This window comes from Halichoerus grypus, chromosome 6 (genome assembly GCF_964656455.1).
Source record: "Halichoerus grypus chromosome 6, mHalGry1.hap1.1, whole genome shotgun sequence".
NCBI classification, from domain to species: domain Eukaryota; kingdom Metazoa; phylum Chordata; class Mammalia; order Carnivora; family Phocidae; genus Halichoerus; species Halichoerus grypus.
In genome coordinates, this window is record NC_135717.1 from 83,812,926 (window position 1) to 83,818,925 (window position 6,000).

Genomic DNA, 6,000 nt, shown 5'->3' on the forward strand with positions numbered 1-6,000 from the left:
TAGTGACCTTGTGGTTGATATCTTGCACTTTACATATGACAGACTTGAATCCCAGACTTATTAAATCATTTGTCCAAAGACACAGTTGGTGATGAAGTCAGGATTGGAAACTCATATCTCATGATTTACAAATTAACATTCTCTTCACCACACCACACTATTTAATACAAGAAGCACCCAAGATAGTGGTACAAAAATAGTAAACTCGTGTAGTTTTGTACGCACATCCATTTTTTTCACTTAATATAAACCATAAAAATAACTTAACAAGTACACAAAAATAAATAGGATATTTACTGCAGAATTTTTGTAATTAGAAAATGGAAATAATCTAAATGTCCATCAATCTGGAATTGATCCATTCCATAAGTAAATAAATTATGGTACATCTATCAATCAAGTACTATGCACCTATTAAACATTGAGATTGATCTATATGCTCAGATATGAAAAGGTAAATTAATAAGTGAGAAACAGCAAGGTACAAAAAAAGTGTAATATTACATCATTTCTATAAAAAATAAATATAAGGGGTGCCTGGCTGTTTCAGTCAGTAGAGCATGCAACTCTTGATCTTGAGATTATGAGTTCAAGCCCCATGTTGGGTCTAGAGCTTACTTTTTAAAATAATAAATAAATAAATAATATCTAGACTTGATAGGCATAAAATAATTATGAACTATAGCTAAGATACTTAACAGGGGCTATTATTTCTGGCAAATGGAAAGGGTAAAGAAAGAGAAACTCTTTCATTTTATACCCTTCTTTATGCTACTGTTGTAATAATTGTAATAGTAAATCAAGACCTATGCATCTAAAATTTCAATACATGAAAATGAAACTACATGTTGCTTATGAAGTCATACATATGTAATAAAAGTATAAAAGCAATTAGGGGGAGAAAGTGGTTATCTCTGGGGAAAGAGAGAGCTAAAAGATTTAGGGAAGGAGTATATATCTTTTAAAAGTATCTGAAGTAGGGCGCCTGGGTAGCTCAGTTAGTTAAGCAACTGCCTTCGGCTCAGGTCCTGGGATCGAGTCCCACATTGGGCTCCCTGCTCAGCAGGGAGCCTACTTCTCCCTCTGACCCTCTCCCCTCTCATGCTGTTTCTCTGTCTCTCTCTCTTTCTCTCAAATAAATAAATAAATAAAATCTTAAAAAAAAAAAGTATCTGAAGTAAATACAGCATAATAGTAAAACCTTAATAAAGCTGATTAGTCACAACTTGATAAAGCTGATGCTAATTCTATTTTTTATATACTTACTTGCCTGTTTTAAATATGTCATCATAATAAAATAAAGAATGGGAACCCAAGAGGTAAAAATTTTAAAGTAAATAATGAAAAAATAACCTGGTAAATTACTGAGTGATGTAAGTGAGCTGCAGAATTATATGTATAATTTAAAGTGAGTATGCACAATGCTCACACACACACACTCACACATGCACACTTCACATATACTTACATGTACATAGAAAAACTTTGAAAAGGATACATTTAATAGCAATCACTTCTTGGGAATGCACTTGGGAAAAGGAGAGGTAGAGAAAGAATTTTTACTTTTGTTTTAAACATGTCTGCATTTAATTAATTGAATTAAAATTTTAAAAAAAATGTCTGCATTTGATTTTTGCAATGAGCACATATTAGTTGTATAATTCAAAAATGAACATTTTTAAAAGTTAGAAACACTGTACTGGTTTTACAATAATTTCATGATGTTTTAGTTAAATAGTAAATAGTCAGTCATTGACCTAAATCTACATCTTCCTACTCCTTGCTTCCCAATGTGGTCCTGCAGCTACTGGGTCAGGTTAAACTGGCCTGGTTTGTGAATTTGACAATCTCTAAATCTGAGAGGTCATGAATTCTAACTTTGTCCAATTGATTTACTCTGTATCCCCAACACATAAGACATGCCTGGCACATGATGTGTTCAATCAATATCTACAGTTAGAATGATGATGACCTAGAGGCCTAAGGGGGGAAAAAGCCGAGCAAGTCCTAGAATTACAGAATTTAAGATCAAAGCCACCTTAGCATTCATGGAGAAAATTCTCCTGGGTTCTACAACCCTGAATAACAAAGGATATGTCTCACTTGAATATGCTCACTTGAAGTTCCATATGAGAACTCGAGTTAGGATTCTTTTTTCTGACTTAAGAAAAATACCTTTTCTTAAGAACACCTTCTTCCTAGGTGTTCAGGTTTTAACAGCTACAAAACATGGATAATGATTTGGTCCCAGGGAGTTTTGCAGCAATAACTCATCCTTTGAGAATCTCCACTCCATCTCAAGGACATGAGGCATGTGGCAGGTGTGGGATGTAATTGGGAAAAGGATCAGACACTACAGCTAAGTATGTCTGATTTTCCTCCCAACTCTGTCATCTCATACTGCACCACCAAATGTAAATCCAACAGAAGCAATTTCTAATCCCTACTAGAGTTACTAGAGTCTGTAGATGATTTTCTAAGGAAATACTTGATTTCCAGGGTAATCTCCTTATTTAGTGAAGAGTTTTGGAAGACATTTCTCATGACACAGTCAAAAATTTTTTAAATTGGTCCATATCCAATGTTGGCAAGGATGTGGGGCAATGGAACTGGTGGGACTTTGGCTGTTTCTAGTAAAGTTGAATGTGGCCATACCAGGAATTCTCCACTGAAGTAAGCAACTCCTGCATATGTTCACTAGGTGCAAACATAAAACCAGGGGCTGGATGTTATTAGGAAAAATGCACAAGAATATTATTGCAACATTGTTTACCATTTATGACAGCAAGACATTGGAAATAAATGTCCATCATTAGACCAAATCAACTGGAGTATATTTGTATAACAGAATAATGAACATGAATAAACGACTTGCTATGTGCAGCAAAAGGGATAGATCGCAAAAACATAACATTGATTGGGGGGGAAAGTAAGTTAACAAAAGAAATAACAAGATTGTCCATTTGGGCAATATCCAAAAATGAACAAATCTAAAATTGTATGGTTTTGGGAAATACATTTAGGTGGCAAAACCATTTTCAAAATGAAAAGAAATGATAAACACAAAATTCCCAATTGTGGATATTGAGGGCCAGGGGGGAGGAAGAAGATTAGGGTGGGCAAAGGGGGCGCTTGAGTGATACTGGTTGCATTCTACTTTTAAAACTGGATGAAAAGAATTGGATGATAAATTCATGGTAGTCATTTCATTATTATTTAAAATGTACATATATATTGGACACCTGGGTGGCTCAGTCAGTTAAGCGCCTGCCTTCGGCTCAGGTCATGATCTCAGCGTCCTGGGATCGAGCCCCGCATTAGGCTCTCTGCTCAGTGGGGAGTCTCCTTCTCCCTCTCACTCTCCTTCTCTCTCTCTCTCAAATAAATAAAGAAAATCTTTAAAAAAAATAAAATAAAATGTACATGTTCATGGTAGTCATATGTACATGTTCGGTACAGACTCTTCCGAATGTATTATATACCTCACAATACATTTAAAAGGTGATACATGAAGCAGCTAAGTTGTTAGTTATTGATTTCAACAATAAATGTTCTGTATAACAACAATAATGGTGTTAACTGATATATAGCACCTTTAAAATTACAAAACGCCTGGGTGGGTCAGTTGGTTAAACGTACGATTCTGGATTTCAGCACCTGTCATAATCTCAAGGTCGTGAATGGAGCCCTGGGTTGGGCTCCTCGCTCAGCAGGGAGTCTGCTTGAGGATTCTCTCCCTCTCCTTCTACCCCTCTCCCTGCTCACATGCTCTCTCTCTCTAAAATAAATAAATCTTTTCTAAAAATTACAAAATGCTTTCACATACACTATCTCATTTATTTCTCGCAACAGTCTTGGCTGGTCTGTAGTATTATCCCCATTTTCAACAAAAATATGCTGAGATATGAAAAGATCTATTGATTTGTTCATTTAATAATTAAATGTCAGGAAGAGAACACCTTACATTTCTGATACCAACACAATAGCTGCCTATTTAAATGTTTGCATGTATTAGTAATACTATGTGTATGGTTGAATTATAGTAATGACTAACAATTATTGAATACTGAGTACTATTCTACATGCTTATGTGCATTATATCATTAATCCTCACAACAGGTAGGTACTATTATTACCCTGCTTCTTTTACAGGTGAAGAAACTGACAAAGTGTGATTAACTAACTTGTCTACTGTCACAACTGGTAAACATAGATCTAAATGTCTCCAAGACCAGGTCCTTAACCAGCATGCAACTCTGCCTCTGTAATTTTTTTTTTTTAAAGATGGAGAAAGAGACAGGGAAAGGAGGGGCAGAAGGAGAGGGAGAAAGAGAATCTTAAGCAGGCTCCATGCTGAGCATGAGCCCAACGCAGGGCTTGATCTCACAGCCCTGAGATCACAACCTGAGCCGAAATCAAGAGTCAGATGCTTAACCAACTGAGCCACCCAGGCGCCCCTGCCTCAGTAAGTTTTTCTTCTCCCTTCAACCTCTCCATCCAGTTAATGGGCAGAATATGCAAGACTTTTAGCAATTCCAGTAGATCCTCATTATTCATGAATTCTGTATTTGTGAATTAGCCTATTTGCCTAAATTTATTTGTAACCCCAAGATCAATATTCCCCAAACTTTCCACAGTCATTCTTGGACACACAGAGTGGCAGAAAATTTGACTCATTGGAAATGCACATATACAGCTGAGATTAAACAAGGTAGTGTTGTACCTTCTTGTTTCACCTCTCATACTTTATTTTTTTAAGATTTTATTTTCATTTGAGAGAGAGTGAGAGAGCAAGTACAAGCGGGGGGTGGGGGCCGGTGCAGGGAGTGGGCAGAGGGAGAGGGAGAAGCAGCTCCCCGCCCAGCAGGGAGCCCAAAGCCGGGTTTTTATTTATTTATTTGACACAGAGAGAGACAGCGAGGGAACACAAGCAGGGGGGAGGGAGAGGGAGAAGCAGGCTTCCCCCTGAGCAGGGAGCCCAATGCTGGGCTTGATCCGGGGACCCTGAGATCATGATCTGAGCTGAAGGCAGACACTTAACTGACTGAGCCACCCAGGTGTCCCTCACCGCTCATATTTTAAACAAGTGCCCTTTGCAGTCAATGTAGTGCCAAGATTTTTGCATTTTTATGCTTTTTCTTGGTGATTTTTCTGTTTAAAATGGCCCCCAAGCAGAGCGCCTGGGTGGCTCAGTTGGTTAAATGTCTGCCTTCAGCTCAGGTCATGATCCCAGGGTCCTGGAATCGAGTCCCACATCAGGCTCCCTGCTCAGCAATGAGTCTGCTTCTCCCTCTGCCACTTCCCCCTGCTTGTGTGCGCGCTCTCTCTCTCTCTCTCAAAAATAAATAAATAAAATCTTAAAAAAAAAAAAAATGAAATGGCCCCCAAGCATAGTGCAGAGGTGCTGTGTTATGTTCCTAAGTGCAAGAAGTCTGGGATATGCCTTACAAAGAAAATATGCATGTTAGTCCCGCATGGGGCTCCCTGCTCGGCGGGGAGTCTCCTTCTCCCTCTGACCCTCTCCCGTCTCATGCTCTCTCTCTCAAGTAAATAAATAAAATCTTTAAAAACAAAAAAAGAGAAACACATATAAAACAAGTTTATACAGTTGACCCTTGAACGACATGGGTTTGAACTGCTCAGGTCCACTTATAGTGGGTTTGGGTTTTTTTATAAATACAGTACAGTACTATAAATTTATTTTCTCATTCTTTTGATTTTCTTTTTAATATTTTATTTATTTGAGAGAGAGAGAGAGAAGGAGCAGGGGGAGCAGCAGAGGGAGAGGGAGAAGCAGATTCCCGCTGACCAGGGAGTTGGATGACATGGGGCTCAATCCTGGGACTCCAGGATCATGACCTGAGCTGAAGGCAGATGCTTAACTGACTGAACCACTCAGGTGCCCCATCCTTATGATGTTCTTAATATTTTCTTTTCTCTAGCTTACTTTATTGTAAGAATACAGCATATAATACATATAACATACAAAATGTATGTTAA